The sequence below is a fragment of the Spea bombifrons genome, chromosome 13 (genome assembly GCF_027358695.1).
Source record: "Spea bombifrons isolate aSpeBom1 chromosome 13, aSpeBom1.2.pri, whole genome shotgun sequence".
NCBI lineage: Eukaryota > Metazoa > Chordata > Amphibia > Anura > Pelobatidae > Spea > Spea bombifrons.
Genome location: NC_071099.1, coordinates 25,264,776 through 25,283,992, shown reverse-complemented (window position 1 = coordinate 25,283,992; position 19,217 = coordinate 25,264,776). Strand labels below are relative to the sequence as shown.

Sequence of the window (19,217 nt, the reverse complement as noted above, 5' to 3'; positions counted from 1 at the left end):
TAGCTGAAATGATTGACTGTAACAGGTTTCAGTGCATCAAATGGCATTGCAGAAATCCTTATTCGTTCCCATACATAATTCATTTAACATAAACCGTCGAAAATTCCTGGATGTCCACAAAATGATTTTACGGATCAAATTGGAAACCGTTTCAGCCGTCCGTAAAAATAAAGTATAGAGAATCATTTACCACTCGGAGCTATGGATCATTACGGATTATATTTAGTGCATCCCAAAACAGTTACAGAATACATAAGTTTCAGCGCCTATGTTAAATACACAATTTTACAAAAGACCCTCTCCTGGGGGCGACTTCATATCGGAGTGGGGCTAGCCCCAGGTAGCTTTAAATTAGAGCGAATGGGAGAGGAAGTGGTTGGGCAGTGGGTGTGGCCAAACACCGCCCCCTTGATTGGAGAAAGAAGAAGTTGACCATGAGACCCAGGGAAGCTGTGCTTCACCCGAAGGCTCCAGGTCAAACCCTGAGAATTCCCAGGTGTGATCTGAACGTAAGTATCTCTGCCTTCCACCAGTAGAAAGAGCATTGGGCATTCATAGCATCCATACCACCCACAGCCCCCATTATTACATCACAAACCCCAAATATATTAGATCAATCTGCTTCATTGACCAAACATCCAATTGGTCCACATCCCACCAACAGATATTTATAATAGTCGGATGTTTAGGATGATTATTCAAAGAAAAGGTCAAAACAACCTCACTTCCCGAATTTTATACACTCGTCATGCTATTTCTCCTGGCTGAGTGTTATGTGATTGAGTGTCCAGAACAGCCAAGGTGCCTTTCTCTAGACAGTGGTCTCTGTTAATGTGCTTGCAGACTTGATACTGTATCTGATATTCTCAGAAAGGCTGTTTTTCCTTCAGTGAAGCGATCTCCAGTCCGGGTTAGACATGCTGCCTTTTGCTAAAAGGGATCAAACGTGTATTTAACCTGTCTTTCCGCTAGGAGGGTTCCTGGCAGCGAATGGCTGCCCTTAGCCAAAGGACTTGGCCCCTATCAATACACGCCTTTAAACCTCTGTACTCATTCCAGGCTTTGCTTGTGTTCCAGTTAACGAAAAAAAACTACTTCAGTACCAGGAACCAAAAAGTGTACTGATCCATACATCCTGAGTGTATCCAGTTATCTGCACACTCTGGGTCTATTCATTCTTCCGGTACAGTGTTTTATCAAATTACACGGCTTTTCCCTGCCAAATCTCACCCAAGCTGATAATTATGAGAAACCACCTCAAGTTCAATCCATGGTGGGAAACATATGGAAACAGCAATGAATGGGAATATGAGCCATCACATGCATATCAAAGACTCAAGTTAAAAGTTATCTCCAACGTCCGACCAGTTAAGGAACTGAAAAGGACTTATGTTAAAACAACAACTATAATCGAGAAGTAACTTTTTAGAATCTTCATGATAGGCTGTTTAGGGTCAGGTCCTTGAAAGCTCTTGGGAGCCAACGCACGTTCAACTCTCCCAGGCTGTATATGCAGCCAATTCTTTGGTAGGATTTCTTCAACACTCTTTCTAAAGGCTTTTTTACGCCACTTTTTTTGTATAAAGGCATGGTGGGGCTGGACAGTTCCATCTGAGTCAACTTGTTGATGGTCTCATAGACCATAGGGTTTATGTCCTTAACGTTATCCTGTTCCACTTGCTTATACTAACATTTTTTAGGGTTGGTGCATGTTGGCATGGGAAAAAGTTGACTCCACTCATGCCTATTCTGTGCCCTACCCATAAACTCTATAATAATTGTTTTGTTTAGATGCTGGAGAACCTCTTTGTGATGGAGATAGGGGTACCAGATGTCTCCATTCTCAGGGGAAAGCCACTTGTTCAACAATATTGTCGCTGGTTACCGTCAGCCTCGATTGCCAGTGCTCTTAGCCCAAAGGTAACATATCCATCCAAATTAAAAGGTTGTTTACCATAACTAATATAATTATAAAAATCTACTTAAGCTAATCTACTTTACTGAAAACCCTATTAGAAAACGTATTGGGGATAGGATACGTAAGGTAAAAATCGTTGATTAAATTATGGATATAAATATTAAATACAAATCCTTGGAATGCCTTAAAATGTGATTGACTTAAGGTTTTTAGTAATTATAAATAATTTTATGGAAATAAATGGAGATATATATATATTTAACATTATTTGTTTCAGTTTCTTTTTAGTTATTCGTTTTATCCCAAACTAAAGCTTTCAGAAATTTGACATGATGTTGTTTCTCCCCATTATAGCCAAGCTTAAAAATGAATTAAATTAAATTGCCCATCTGTTAGGGTAAATATCGTCACCTCCTATTGAGTTAGTGCCACGGAGCCATGAACTCAGCCGTGAGACCCATTTTCTCTCAGAGAATCCTCATAATTCAATTTATCTCTAAAAATCTGCCATCCGGCACAACACATTCTTTGCAATATTTCGCCGTAAATGAATTACAGGCCACTTAGAGGATTATTCTTTGTTGTTTTGTGACAGTGAAGGGGATTTGTTTGAAAATAGAAAAAAAAAATGAACAGAATTTTTTTATAAACAAGGCCATATTGTATGCGTAAGCTTACCGAATTAGCTTGAGAAAATCAGCAGAAATGGGAAATAAAATACTGCTTGTTTTATTTATTTATTTATTTATTTTTTACATTTTCCCACATCCTCCTGTTCCCGTCTTGGCTATTTGGGGATTTCGTGACATTTTGTATGCCGATAAATGTAAAAATTGATCTAAATGAAAAATACAATATCCCCTCCGTCTCCTCTGTGGCATTAGGCATTGTCCCCGTGGGGTGGCTCTGGCTGCGGATGCTGTCTAGTGAGGCAGGAATACTTGTACAGTATCAGAGCCTTATAAACCTTCGGCTGAAAAGCGTGTTCAACTCCCATGAGCTTGGAGAGTACAAGGAAATATTCTATACATGCGCGAACTAGGGGCTAATACACAAGGGCAAACTCTATATTTAACTCCACGTATGCCAGAGAGGTAAACCAATGCCATGTTTGCTGCTGTGGAGATACCATCTACTCCAGGCTTGAGTAGTGTCCTTCTGCTCATAGGGGGTCTCCAACATATAAGTAAGAAGATTTATGTCATATGGCTCCTGAAACAACTGATTAAGGTTTACAGCAGGCAGGGCCGGCCCAAGACTTAATGCCGCCTGGGGTGAAGTTTAAAATGCCGCCCCCCTCTCTCTCATCCGCTTAAAAAAAAAGTGCTCAGGGCGGCAAAGTGCCGCCCCTTCAAAAGTGCCGCCTGGGGCAATTGCCCCACTCGGCTCCATTGTAGGGCCGGCCCTGACAGCAGGGTAAACAGGCGACTAGACGGGCTGAATGGGTCTGATCTGCAGGCATATTCTATGTTTCTTTTTCATACATTTCTAGGTCTCTCTTTGTCATCCTCCCAGGAGCCCAGTAGACGTGTGGGACCAAACCAGTTGCACCACCCTTGAACTCAGAAGCTTTGATTACCAAAACCTCCACATTCGCTTTGCTTAACTGAAAAAACAAGATTGTTTTTACTCCTATGGAATTTAAAGGAGATTTTAAGAACATGGTCGCCTCTTGTCTCCCAAAGAGCATACTGCGGCACCCAGAATTATCGCAAGGTCCGCAATAAAAACACTTTATGTGGATAGCACTAACTCAGAAAACAAGGGTAACCTGATGTTCTGCTGAATGAAGACAAATGAAACCTCTCTCTAACACCAAAGCGTTTCTGTTTTTTTTTTTCCCATTGAATATAATATCATTTGTTGAACTTAGAGGAAAAAAATCTGCTGGATTGATAAAAAAAAAAAAAAGAAAATTCGATTATGGAGGAAAAAATATCAAACAAGGCTAAAACACTGCAGTAGAGAGTCAAATTTCCATTTTTCTTTTTTTTGCAAACCTAGAGTTATACAGTTTAAGTAAAATATGTTCCTAAAGTGGACCTGTAATCCAAAAACTCCTTTGTTTTATAATAAAAGCCATATTTATTAACATTTCCGAAAACTATTCTGTAGTTTATAGTAAATGAAGTTAATTATATTTGTAATGAGATTTAATTCAATGAGCGCACATATCCTTACTGACTAATTGAATTTTGATTTCTTGGTTTTATACAACCCCTGGAGTGCATTTGTCAGAGTAAGTTACCCATTTCTACACAAACATGAACTGTTTGTTCATGTTTGTTGAGCTACGTAGGTGGAAACCACTCAACAAGCTTCTTTGTAAATCAATGGGAGCTGATATTGGTCAGTGGTCCTCGGGTGGTCATTTTATTCTGTGGCCTGAACCAGTTTCTTGCGGCTGCCAATGCGCCAGACACATTATGGTAGCCACTGGTCTATCGTTGTGTTCTGTGGCTCTGCAGCCCTTCACTATTCTAGTGGTGACACATACTCACAAGAACAGCCCATGATAGGATACTTGTGCATTTCTCTGAAACTCTACACCAGGGGTTCTCAAACTGTGGCCCTCCAGCTGCTGCAGGACTACACCTCCCATAATGCTCTTTCAGCTAAGGGGCTGGCTGAGGAGTATAGGAGATGTAGTCCTGCAGCAGCTGGAGGGCCGCAGTTTGAGAACCCCTGCTCTACACAGTTGGGGAATGAGACTGAATATTCTGGTGGCTCCAGTAAATACGTTTGAGGCTGAACTTTGTTATAGTTTAATTCAGGTGGAAGGACTATATAGGTCAGCTGACTTGGTTAGATTGGGAGATTTAAAGAGAGACCGGAAACTGGTCCCCAAGTCACTAAAAGCCATCTAGCGCTACACCATATATTCTGATGTCCAGATACGTTGAAAGAGACCTGTGTCCTCCCTTTCCCCTTTCCAGGTGACGGAGTTAGGGTAATGTTTGATGACATCACATATCGTCAAATTCATACACCCCTGAACTCTATAGTTCAATTCTCCTTTACATAAACAAGACCTAAAAAATCATCTGAGTAAACGATTCAGTAAATTCATTCTACCTAAGATCTTGATATTGGGCCAAACAGGTTTTATATAAACATGAATGTTAATCACAAAATAGCTGTTGCTTAATATGTCAATGTTCAATTTGACCGGGAAATTGAAGAAATGGCTCCAGTCTCTTTTTTTTGTATATTCGATCTCCACTGTAATGTTGTTTATTATCAGTATAAGGAAATCAATAAAAAGCTTAAATTTCCTATCGATAATTCCTCTCTCCTACTAGAATGAAAGTTCCTACAAATCCAAACTGAATATGTATTTATGTTGTCAATAGATTCTATTTAGGGAAACAATCCTAGAATGAGAATCGCTACAGACACATACACGAATCCAAGATTCTTAAAATACTGATCCAAAAAAACAGCAATTTTTTTTTTCTTTTGTTGTTTTTTTGGAAATTGGTTGATTTGTTTTAGAACGTGATTCTCTTTCTCCTTAGTTTTCAGGTCACTCACCTAAAATTCATGAGATAGTGAAGCACCTTGTCTTTTATCCCATATAAAACCCAATAATTATATTTAGTTGATTGTGTGAATCAATTGTCAAGTCTGTCATGTTAGTGTGTGAGCTACTCAAATGGGTAGTTGTTGAGTTTTTGGTTGAGTTTGTCAGTGCTACTGTGTTTAATGGCAGGGTAAACTTGGAGTGGGGGTTGAGTTGGTTTTGTTGCGTTGAAGCTCTTTTTTTAAACTCTACTGCCAACAACTCAACTCGTATTTCTGTGAAAAGATGAGAAAATAGAAATAATAATTGGACCTGACACAGCTCGAATTTTTGTTAATAGTCTCCTAATTGTAATGATACAATTGTAGCAGACAAACACACAATACCTTTAAAAAGTGTTTTAGAAGCTAGAAAGTGGGACACAACCTTAAAAAAGAAGACGCTATTGCACTGTTAATAATTAATATATAATATTAATTTCACATTAACAAACGACGCATTAGAGGGCAGCTGGCTTTCCGTGTGGGGGACTCTCCACCAGTCGGCGGTGGTCTTGTACATGGACAACGTAAAGTGCTTCAGAGTCTTGTTTTTGTTCATGGTTCCTTAATCATCCCAGGATATGACATCATAACTTAGCTTTGGCCACTATAAGCACTTTAATAGTGAAAATGTTGTCGGACAATCTTTATATATTATTTATATTTGTATATATTTATAATGAGGTTCATGTTTTATTAATCACAGAATCGATCACATTCTCGCCTTTAAATCACTCCTTGCCGTGTTTTGCTTGAATCATTGGAAGATCACGTCTGCTGGAAAGGTTCTTTGTGATCATTCACATATGAGAATGAAAGATGTAGAAAAATAAAATGTGGCGAGTTCTTCACATTGATTTTTTGTAAATACATTTTAACGGATCAACGTGCGAGGTATTGTGTTGCATAAGCTTTGGAAGCTACAGCCTCTTCTGATTTGTCTCGTGTTCCAGGAACAGTCCTGTTATATAAAGATCTGAGCTACATCCACTGGCTGTTTGTTCCTCAATCCTAATTAATTGAGAACTAATTAGTTATGGATTTCTCACCCCATATTAATGAGTCCCAGATGGATTTTGCTGTGGTTTTATCACAAGTTATTTTTGTCCTGCGTGGCTTAGCAATGGATATTGTTCGTTGGGTAGCACCTTATCTCGCCTGTCACATGACTGCGCCAAAGTAATTAATTTTCTCATCTTCGCCGTTGTTTCAGGAAAGCTTTATATCTGTAACCCACTAAGTCGGAGGGACTGCAATGCAGGTGTGTGTTAGGTTTCATTATGCTCTTGGGTTAAATGAATACTATTGCCCAAAAAAGGGTAACAAAAAAAGGTAAAAAGATAGTGATGGCTGTAGGATCGTAGCCTCTAAATGATTATTTAGGCCTAATAAATAAATGATACATAATTATTGTTAAAATATAAAAATATTGCTTGTTATCACTTAGTGAAATTAAAGATTTGGCACCCGGCCACAAGGTTGTGTAGAAATATTGAAGGTTCTATTATAAAACTAACATGGTTTTCCTTGGAAGGTCTGTGTATGGTAAATAATTACCAGGCCCTCTGTTCTCTGCACATGGCTATATACTCTCCTTGTCTGGCTCCACCTCCTTTTCCAACCAATGACTGGCCCGAACCAGAAAATGCTGACTCCGCCTCCTCTCCTGGTTCCCATATATAAAATGAGACAGAGCTCTAGCGAAACATTCCAACGTTCCAAGGTTTTCTCCCTCTGTAGCCCAAGCCGCTTGTGCAGGACGAGGGGCTCCTAGTTTAGTATTCTGTGTAGAATCTGTCTCCCTATAAAGCTTTGTGTTTTAATATCAGGGGGGAAAAAAACGGAAATACAAAGGCGGCCATTTTTTTTCACTTTTAGAATTTTAAAAGACTTAAATTCATGTCACTCGGATGATTAAATTTCCTTAGACTAGGTCTTTGAAAATATAACTCAAGCAAATAACTTATTAAACGAAATTACCATTTTAAATATGGTTCTGTATCACTATTTTGTCGCCTTGGGGGGTCGAGAAAAGTGTTATTAAAAGCCGTTTCCGTCATGGACTAAAATTGGCTCGATTTCACAAGCAACCTGTCAGAGGAGATGCTTATTGCAGGAGGCCTATCTCTGTCTTTCAAATACGGCTCCAGGGCATCCCCTTATTTCAATTTCAAAGCCAGCACGAGAGATAACGGGGACAGAGTTTCAGTAAAAAATATGAATATATACACAAATATATATAAATATATGACGTTTCAATACGGCTGTTTGCTAGTAAAGGGTGGCGGGTTCTTTGTGTCACGGGCAGGGATCAGAATATCAGAAGGAACGTGTGCTCCTACGTTCTGAGAGCCCACAAGGCTTATATTGTAAACATTCCGGGCAGGCCAGTACTTTGTACAGACACAAGATAAGATACCTAACGTATTCTTTTAATGTTTCCATGCCATGACATCGCTCTGATGTCAAACAATTGTTATAAACTTATTCAAGCGGGCCCACATAATTGGTCCTTATAAATGTTTTATGATTTGTTAATTATACCCGTTTAACTTTGAATTCCTCCCGCATAAAACCTTTTAAAAATAATATCACCCATAGCTTAACATAACGCCTCTCATTGCTCCGCATTAGCGGGTTATGCACAAAGAAGAAGTCAAAGTTGATGGCAGTTTTGGATCCCGCTGGTTGGGGAATCTGACCAATTTTTTTATCGTAGGGGTATGGGACTATGAAGCCAAATCCCTACAAAACCACTATAGGTCACTGAGCGTCCAATAAGGCAAAAACATATCATATATCATATATCATCGTATTATATATACAATATAGAATTTTAAGATAGATAAGAACCCTTCTGCCCGTCTAGTCTGATGTAAAGACTCTTAATCACTTGGTCTCGTCTTAGATTCAGAAGCCATATGTCTACCCCATGCATGTTTAAATTCCATCACTATCTTAGGCTCTACCACCTCCGCTCGTAAGCTGTTCCTATGCTAAATGTGTATAACACATCATTGGGCTTTGGAGGTGGGGTAGGTTCTCCTACTGATTGGATAACATTAAGAAACATTGTCAGTCTGACAACTCATATTATGGAACACAAAGTAACATTTGGTTGAACGCTTTTTATTATTACATCTGTGTTAGACCCGGCAGTCGGGAACACCGCTCCATTTGTACGAACCTTGTTATGAGTACAAATGGAAATTAAAGGGGAGAAAAAAAACCAACATAATTTGTTTAGCAAATCAACACTAATTATCCAATTCCGTTGGAAACAGGGGATTGGTAAACAAACACTTGATTCTAGAGCAAGCTGAGAGGATGGCTTTTGTGAGAGAATATAATGTGCAATCATGCAATTATTTTTCACATTCACAAATTGAATCCAGCTGAAGTATTGATTAGCTGCATCTCTTAATAGAGGGACAGTGATTTTGGAAAACTCTTCCACCTCATGGAGATGTAACACTTTCGTGTTAGAACCTTCTACCCTGACACCCCATTTTAAAGGAAGAAACTATCTGTCTATCTATGTAGCCAATGTCTCTAGATGTTTTGCTATGAGGTAGGCTGAATTGGTTCAGAACCTCTGATTACTGTTTGATGATCATCTTTTTGGATTTTGAGTAACGGAGTCCATTTGACTCTCTTTAAATACCCAACCGTTGGTGCCAGACCCACTACCTGCCTCCAAAGAAGTAGCAATACCGAACCATATACATGCAGGAGGAGGGACTGTTAGCCAGTTTACTTAGATCGAACTAAAGAACTTAACAGCAGGTGAAAACCATTCATCCCCATCTGGTCTGCCCATTTATCTTATGATTAAGACTCAAACCTCAGCCAGTCTTTGTTCTCATCTTGGATTCAGAAGCTATATGCCTACCCCATGCATGTTTAAAGTAAAACTTCCTTACATTACATCTAAGCCACTGACCCTTTGGTTCTAGACTATAACATCGTGTTCTAACATTTCTCTTTCCTTTTTGGCCTTGATGAAACAAAGGGGTTATAGAGGTTTTCTTCCCCTGAACCAAACGTTATCAAGCCCACCTTAACCTGCAACCATGGTGTATAACCCTACTAATGCATGAGCGACTGGGGATTTGATAGGGGGCAGGCGGAACATAGTTTGGTCTCTAGAGCACCTGAAAACCAGAAGCCATTGGTAGTGTAGACTCTACAGATATAAAATAAACTTTAAGGATTCATAAGAACCTCATTTTAAAACTTTTTTAGCATTTTCTGCATTTCTGGTTCTTCTATATTTATCACAATACCCCATCCTCTGCCTCTTCCTTCAAAACAGTCTTGTCTGGTTTTTAGATTACATGCATTTTTACCTTTCAACACGAAATTAAGTTCAAGAGTTTGCCCTCAAACACACACACACAGAAAATACATGTTCACCCTATACAATAAAAACGTTCACCTTTCAACATTAGAAATTAAAGATAAGCTGGGGAGGGAGGCTCGATACTTGAGCTGCTGAAGGTATAGATCAAAAGTGACCCGTGTGTCAGCAGAAATGGGTGCTTTTGAAAATAAAGCTGGAGATCCAATGCGGTTTCAAAAGTGATGTGCCATTAAACCAACATCTATCCCGAAACGGGGACAGAAACATCTAAAAATGAGGGATACAATGTTACAAATGCTGCTGAGCTGACTTTTTGATGTTAAAAAACGCCCACTGCAGGGAAAAGCAGGGTTTTAAATATATTCAACTCCCCTTCCCTCTCATCTTTGTGGCTGTTAAAGTACACTGGTTACATCGCGGCTTTTAGCTTCATTAATCGTATTGATCAAAACTACCCATCGCTTGTGCTTTTTTTATTTTATAAAAATCAGGGACTACGTTGTCGCCGCAGAGATCAGGTCTGTGGCCCTTGTGACAAAAAAAAACAGCATCACCCCTTTCTAATTTCACTTCCTCCTTCAAAGGCTCTGAGATCCAATCAGCTTCCACCAAATGGGAGGGGCATCTTAACGATATACAATGTTTCAATGCGCTATAAAAATCAAGAAGGTGAATTATGACTGCAGAGAGATTTATGAAGAATCCAATTTCAACTGCTAGCACAAACATTTCTAATAGTACATATTCAACAAACTCTGAAGATCAATTAATCTAAAGTAGGCTGTCAAAGGCAACAAAATTGTAAGCGCTGTTTGCGATAATTTCAGTTTTCATTCACATGTCCTCAAACAAACATCGAACTAGGATCTTACACAAGATAGATCTCTTTGTCTAGGCCACTTATTTTTGTAGGTAATTAGAGGGATACATGTGACACAGGGACAATATTCCTGAAACATTCTGTTCTGACTGCGTTCTGCAATTTACTATTATTTAATATGTGTTTTGTTCACCTTCGAGACACCTTGATACCGAGTTGCAAATTCTATTTTCTAATTGCCTACCGTGCTGTGTTATGTCAGCACGTAATGTTGTGCAATTATGAGCGCAGACCGAGATTGGTAATGGACTAATAATGTGGATAATGGAACTGCAAATTTACAAAAAAATAGTCCCACGGCTGCTTTTGAGCCATTTTGGATTATGGCCGCCGCAGTTCCACGGATGCATTAGTGTCAGTCTGCACTTGCACAAGAGGTGTTGAAAATATAGCATTTTTCTGAAAAAGAGTCATAAGTGACAAAGGAAGGAATTGTGCTGAGAAGCTAATTTGTGAAAGAATGGTAAAATAAATAGATACAATTTTGTAATTTTGGAATGTTTGGCAGGTAGCTAGAATAGCCTTTCCGTAGAAGAGTGAGATCCTTGTAGCTAGTATGAAGATAAAATATATGTGAGCTTTGATCTGAAGATCGTTGTATTTGTTTCATGATCCAGTGGCCACCCTATTCTGCCACAATATGCCACTGCTGACAAACTTCATGTGGCTTAAGGGCCAACAACAATACATCAGGCAGCCCAAAAAACAAATTTGTCACACAAAAACCTTTTGGCTTCTGCCTTATGGTTCATATGCCAGCCTGTCCCGTGATTTTGACTGCCTATGCATGAACGGGGGAAGGAAGGCTAATATCGATCAAACCTTATGGGGGGGCAGGGTGCTGCTCTCCATAATGTCATTTTTACTAAGCCTTTGTACTCAAATACATGGAGTCTTTAGTCAAAGAAGAGACTTCACAGGTCTTCAACGCTTATGTGACTCTATGTCTTTCTATGTTGACCTTCCATCTTCTTTTGGAACAATACAACTTTATCCTTGTCGAAACTAGATTATTCTTCTTCATCCCCCTTATGAAAATTGCAACCACCCAATAGTTTATCACATGTTGCTGGGCTACAGTTCATATGAACCTTTGGTTTTTCATTGTTGACTCAAGATGATGACCACTGAAGACCGATAACAGTTGGTCTTGCTCAGCGACAACAAGGCTATTCTTCTTAAACCTCACAATGAGCATCAAACTAGGACCTTACAGTCTTCTCTTGGGGACCTAATCCAATCAAGCTTGAAGATAACTGTGTTCAACTTTTAGGGTTATTTAGACCTTATTATCTCAGGAGGCATCACTGCATCTCTGGTACTGTATTGTATAACATTATGGGTCGGTTAATATAAATATATGTACATTCTTTTTTGGGTATCTCCTCATTCTACCCCAATGTCTACAAATGATTTAGACAGATGTATTAAAATGCAAATTTCTGCCTTACTCTCTACTTTATCATCCGGCTCGTTATGCAATTTGCCAGTTATAGAAGGGAAAAATTACCATAATGGGCCTCCGGGGAGAGATCAAGAAAGGAAGACCAAACATAACACGTCTAACCGTTCCAAAACAATTACCCGGCGCTATTGTGTTTTTCCCCAGGAAATTTTCTACATCCAAAAGAGCTGATGTGGTTTCAAAACCTGACAAAGCTCCTTTCCCTCCTCATTTATCCCATTAAAAAGATATAACCCAAGTGGAAAAACATATAAAACGCAGTCGTTTCCCTAAAACCTTAAGAAGACCATTAAAACGGGGCACTATCATGGGCAAAAAAACTTCGTTTTTACTTAGTTATATTGCATTCGCTTTTTATTAGATTAATAACTAATCATCACAATGTCAATACAGATAACTAGAATTTTTTTAATGTATTTTCCTAAATTCTTCTATTCTGCTATACTCTATACCCCTCAAAAAAATAGATTACCAATGGTCCTTAACCTTGTCTTTATTCTTTACGGACCGTTTGTCATATCTTCCTAATATTTGCAATTTATTAAGTGAGAAATCAGATGGATACAAGTATGGGGCGTCTGCACTGACAAATAATATATCTTTTTTTTCTGCAAAATTAAATGTCTTGGACACTATGTCCATGAGTCTATGTCTATGTGACTAATACCCACCCGGCAGGTTGGATTCACAAAGTTTTATGAAATCCCAGCAAGTTCAGTTGGGAAAATATTACGCTGAACCTAACCTTTTCCTCCCATTTAGCTCCATTCATACATCACCGTTTGGAACAATTATCTTGTACACAATTCAGAATTGGATGGCCTTAGGCTTTGCTGTTAATATGCATGCTTGGAATAATAAAAGATGCAAAAACTCAGGAACACGCGGGATCGCAAGTGGGTGTGCTGGGATACCTATCAAATTTTATTAGTTAATACAAAATGTATAGTAATTCTACAAAAAGAGGATTCTCCAGGATCTTTGTTGAGACTTGAGATGTTTTGGGGTTTTTTATGGAAGTTTGGGGATGAAAAGGAGCAAAGCACATATTTTCTAGGGAAAGTGAACCGCTTCTCACCATGTCTGCCATCTGATTTATAAGAGGAAAATGGGAAATTATTTCAGAAAGGAAAAAGATAACCTTTGCATTTTTTTAACCATAATATTTGGAAATGTATCGGTTAAAATTAGCCTAAGACCTCATTACAGCTTCTCTGGTGGACTGCTGGAGTGAGCCCCCTTCACTAGATACTTAATCTGCATAACCAAAGGTTATTGGCACCTTTAAAATCTGATGTAATATACAGTCATCTAGTGGGACATCAGTAAGGATGCTCACTTCATCATATGGTGGTAACAAGTTCAGTAGCCCTGTACAATATAATGTACAATACAATACTGGAAAATGTGCTTTTCATGGATAACAAGGATCACGAGTCGGTGGTACCAGCATCGTGCGTGAGTCTAGATGTTTTTACCAGGTAGAATTGTCAGAGATCATTAGTTGGTTCGTAGATTAGACAGTAACACTTGGCTGTTACGTTTGATTGGGAGACGGGCAAGCTAGATACACCTCATTAGTGCTTAGTAAGAATTAGACACACAGGGGGTCTTTCGAGCCTGCGGTCAACAATCAACAGGCCATCGTTCACACGTTGCTGTGCTTAAGGGCAGCAATCAGAACGGTCATACGTGTGCCCGTCTCTTTCTCCGACTGCTTTATAGTTACAATGCATGAATAATCCTGGATGCCCATCATTTGTCTTCTTCTTTGTGTTCTATACTCGGAACATCCTGCTATAACCTTGACATTCACTGTACTAATATATATACTCTCTACTCATATATGACATGTATGTAAATATGTAGTTTAACTATATATTACTCTACAGATAATCACTTCTATAGCAAAGAGTAGTCTTCTGTATGGAGCTCTGTCCATATGACTGGTCCATGAATCACTCTACTAAACATATACAATGCTTAATACTGATATATTTGCTGCCAGACCCTTATTACCGATGGGATAGGGGTGCTAGTTAAGGAACGCTCGCCTAGTCTATAATTCCCATTTCCAGGGCTGCTTGTCCGCCGCTTTAACTCCGTAGCGGGTCGGAAAGCAAATTCTGAAATGAGATCCTGCTTGCAAGAGAAAACTAACGGGATTACGGTTATCCCCAACAGGACGCAGAGCTGTAAGCGAGCAGAGAGAATCGGATTTGGGATTCGTCCGTTAGATTAACTCGCAGGGACCGGCTTTCATCCTCCATCGCAAGATGTTCTTATGCACAGAGTTCTATTGTGTATGTATAAAGAAACACGTTTATCTTTATATGTATAAATGCCTATATAGACTTAAGCATTTTATAAGTCTATAATGCAAGAAGGCGGAAAAGCGTAACGCGCTCGTAATGAAATTGTAAGACTCTCCTTCGTATGTAACAGTATTAGCGCATTCTGTAATACCGTCCATAGCTGTGGGTTTAGAAAGAGGAAATAAAGAGTTAATTAGGGCATTATAGGCCCTTTGGGTACCTGTGATGACATTTTAGTAAAATTTCATGGGCATAATACATGATTTCTGAGAAGGTCCTAATACGTGATTCCTGAGACTCGTAATTAGGGTTCTTTATTCCTGGGTCAGGAGTCCAGAGGGGCTTCCCAGACGGGGGCTACAGTGCACCCATCACCTTGTGTGGCCTGGGACAGCTGCTTCTCTGGATGTTATATATATATTATGTCTCAATGGAGGTTAGAAATATAAACGTGCAAATTATTAAAAAATAATAAATGCTAATGGTCCAGGTCAGATTATGGAGCTCGGGGGCCCTGGATCACGTACATAAATAGAGCTCCTCTTTTCTTGCACCTAACTCTTTTTCCGCATCAACACAAATAACACATAATGAAAGTAAAATGAAACAAAAAGCAGTTTATTGGAGATTCCTCTGTGATGTCACACACTGTTCATGTTAAGCGCTGGCATCACGTTATGTCCCACTTAACCTAAGGCCTGGCCGCTGCACCCATGCAGACTGTAAAATAGGCGCCGTGCATGCGTACCCAATGAAGGGTTAATCTGCTGTGACATTGGACGTGACTGTTGCTAAATGGCACATAAACGCTGGTCAGGAATATCCAATCAGTACAAGCGGCAATAAATATAGCAGCGACCTAGGAATCTGAATTTTTAGGTATTTTATGCTTTTTAGGTTTTGCGCTCCCCTTTTCCGTTGAGGGGGTTTGGGCTCCAAAAAAGGGACTGTCCATCATAAAGAGGGGTATAAAGGAAACTACAATGAAATATAGCATTACTGCCGATTTGGCAGGTGCCGCAGCGAGGGGTGACTCACTCCCATTGTATTTCCCGGCAGGTCAGGCTGCACAGTCTATATTCAAAAGCCATTTGCACAGAATCACGTTGTTAGAAAAAGAACTAATCTGTGTATTTACATCTAGCTGCCATTATATAGTGCTTTCTGGCCGGTTATTATATACGTTTCTGGGTCTATATCAGGACTGTCAGGAATTCCAGTTTGTGGTTTGTGTGTGCGGCAGGGAGGCTCCAGCAGCTGGGGGTGTTACGATTCAATGTTCTCCATCATTACGAGGATAAAGTAGATGCTAAGCAGCTGATGATCGAGGGGAGAAATTCTGGATTTCATGGAGACTGTGTATTTCATATTGACAGACATAGTTGCCAACAGTACTTTTTAAACAGAGACAGTCCTGCCAGTGCTAACGATGCCCTGTTGGTAGTTAATTAGTCTCCATTAAGACTACTTTAATGAAGGTTTGTCTCCTTCACAGCTCTTTTCAAATCTTAATAAATAAGAGACTTCTGATCACAAGGTATCTAAAGTCATCATCAGTTGTGTTACAATTAGAATTATTTAATCAGTTTCCGGTCCTGTCCTCTTGCTTCTTCTCAACCTTCCTTAAAAAGGTTCCCTGAATCAATCGATAACAATGTGTGTTTCTTTGCTTCCAGATGTGGGACGTGGAGATCTCAGTTTTCATTTTCTAATCAAAAAGCAACCAGTACCCCTCCACCCTCCAGCCTGGATTGACTGGGGGGACCTGTGCTGTCCAATACCTTTGTAACACTACATGGTTTGTGACATCACTTATGTATCATGGACAGGGCCGGCCTTAGGGGTGTGCGACCTGTGCGACCGCACAGGGCGCCATGGTTGCAGGGGCGCCTGACCGGGACTTAGATTAAAGCATCGTTTTTTTTTTTTGTTTTTTTTTAAAACTTTATTTAACATCATTGATGTTAAATAAAGTTTAAAAAAAAAAAACGATGCTTTAATCTAAGTCCCGGTCAGGGGCGCCGAGCGGTTGCTCGTGAAGTTCTCGGCAACCGCTCGGCGCCCCTTACTCTCCGTGACCAGCATCTCATGTTGAGCGCCGGACTATACCGGCGCTCAACATGAAATGCCGGCAGAGCGAGAAGACGGATGCCTCCCGCTCTTACCGCAGGACTCCGGCAACAAGGTAAGTGGGGGGGGGTAGTTTGAAGGGGCAGAGGGGGGGGTAGTTTGAAGGGGCAGAGGGGGGGTAGTTTGAAGGGGCAGAGGGGGGGGTAGTTTGAAGGGGCAGAGGGGAGGGGTAGTTTGAAGGGGCAGAGGGGAGGGGTAGTTTGAAGGAGTAGAGGGGAGGGGTAGTTTGAGGGGGGGTAGTTTAAAGGGGCAGAGAGGGCGGGTAGTTTGAAGGGGCAGAGAGAGGGGGTAGTGAGGGGGGGGCAGAGAGGGGGGGTAGTGAGGGGGGGCAGTGAGGGGGGGCGCCAGAGGAGTAGTCCGCACAGGGCGCCACAACGCCTAAGGCCGGCTCTGATCATGGACACAGGGCTTAGACAACCCCTTATGAAAAAAGTTTTTCAACTGTTACTTTTTTCTCCCATGTAGTAAAAAACAAGGGTCACCGACCTGCTCTGATATAATTTAAAAGACCTTCCTCGCTGTAATGATTGGAGGAATATTGGAGGAAGCCAGATGGACAGTTTATCTGAAGAACCTTAATGGAAACATCAAACAGGTAGCCTCATTGATTAGGAATTTGTTTTTCAGACTAGGAATACTGCCCAAAAACATTGGGTGGTAAAAGCATAGATTTATGTAGAACAATCTATGCTCTGTATTCTTGTTGGATCAAAAAAGAAAAAAATAGGCAGGAAATCAAATAATGTTTTAATGTGTCTCACGGTAAGAGAATGCTAAGTAAGAATGTATTCAGCAAGAAATACTTACAGAAGGGAAATACAGAAGGGTTTATGTGAACTATGAGCCTGTAGCTCTTATACCAATTAAGCAGAAGAAATGTCTTCCATATTTTTTTACTTTAGAATTTCTTTTAGCCATTTTTGTGATTCTTGTAATTTAATAATAAATTAAATATTAGAAATGTTGTCTTCCTAGAAATCTCATAGTGCTACAATAGTATAGCTAGGTGGTGGTGGAACTTTGAGTTCCTTTACCTCAGCTCACTCTCCCGTCCCATTTGTTCATGGGCTGGAGGTTGACTTTGGTCTATTGTCCCTCCTTTGTGCAGGTCTGCACTGTGTTATGGACTCAGAGAGCCAGGTTATGATGTCATAGCCCTGTACTGTATAACATGGCAGGAGATAATATATAGATAATATAGTGATGGAATGACTGATGTTCTTGCCCCAGCTAGACCACCAATCGGTAACCCCTATCGCCTTCAGATCTCTGCACAGACGGTCGAACCAAGAGCCAAAAATATGACTCGGGGACTCATACTTGGTTTTAGACATAATGATTTTCTAGTACGTTTATCTGTGAGTAGTTATAAAGCTCTATAAAAGACAGAGCAGGGAATACACTTATAGTATCTCATATTTCATACGTATTAAGGAAGAGGACCTTGAATGTAGTTCTGAGACAAGAAGAACATAAAGGATTCAGGGTCAGATGTACAGCACTAAACTATCCATGCTCCTTACAAAATACTATATGTTTTAATAGTGAGTTGAAAGCTTTGAAGCAGCTAATCTGTACAATCCCATCCCCCCCCCAGAGCAAAACTGAAACTATTACCGCCTTCTCATAACGCAACAAGCGCAGAGCCCGGAGCTCGCACATCAATAGCACACAGCACCAAGTGGCACGTTCTGCACTGGCTTTGATCAGGGTTCAGGGAAAAAAATAGGTTGATTTTCTATGAACACAACATTGAGCAGAACAGAAGATCAAAGGGTATAAGGGTGAGAAAAACAGGGGGTGGGAGGTGGAGCGAGGTAGGGGGGGAGACAGATTGTTTTTTTTGCAGATGATGTAATGTCACATCACAACATCGGAGGCCAGGCCGGTGCTGAAGAAAACCTAAAATCTCATGTGGAATTGGAAACCAAGTATGACATCAAGAGAAACAATTGAGGTGAGGGTGTATGGTTAAGATTCCATGGACCCTATGCCAAGTAACAAATTATTGCCCCCCTTACACTTTTTTTACGATGTAAAAGAGCTGGATGTTCTACAAGCAAACATGAAACTATAATTCTTGTAGCTGTAGTACTCTAGCAATCAGAAAACAACGATGTAACAAGTCATCGGAGGCAGTAAACTCAGCTGAATACACCCGGTCAGGACTGTCCGGAAGAAATTGTGACAGTTGACTACAATGTAGCGGTACCAGGCCTAGACTATCCATCTGCAAACTTGGCAATTTCCTTTACCTTTACTGACACTCACAGGGCATGTCCTTAAATGAGAGGCTGGGGGGTGGATACACACGGTTGAGCAACAATTTAAATTGCCAGTCCACCCCTGAGCAGTACTGTAGGTTGTCGGGTTAATCGTCCTGTAGGATAAGGATGAATGTAAAGGTGGGGAGACGGGTGACATCACCGAGGCCCTCGTACTTATAAAATAAACATAGAATAACTCAGGAACCTTCTGATAACGTCAAAGTTCTTGCACAGATAATCCAGACTGTAAGAAGTTAAATAGCATCCTTTCAGTCTATCCTGGAGGGAATTTAGAATCTTCATATTCTGCTTCTG

General features: G+C 40.2%; 1 protein-coding gene across 40 annotated transcripts in view; it reads right to left on the bottom strand.

The window, feature by feature from the left end:
* The window catches only part of RPL38 (ribosomal protein L38), a 265,046-nt gene that overhangs the window by 32,210 nt on the left and 213,619 nt on the right, over positions 1–19,217 (bottom strand). Inside the window, exon 1 of one of the 40 annotated variants that reach the window (XM_053454030.1) lies at positions 17,117–17,120. The exons of 36 other annotated variants lie outside the window; for them this stretch is intronic. The gene's annotated coding sequence lies outside the window, so the exon portion shown is untranslated. Of the gene's footprint in view, positions 1–11,052; positions 11,057–13,900; positions 13,906–14,278; positions 14,284–17,116; positions 17,121–19,217 lie in introns of those variants that run through there. 3 more of the 40 variants (XM_053454044.1, XM_053454032.1, XM_053454035.1) reach the window with 3 other exon arrangements.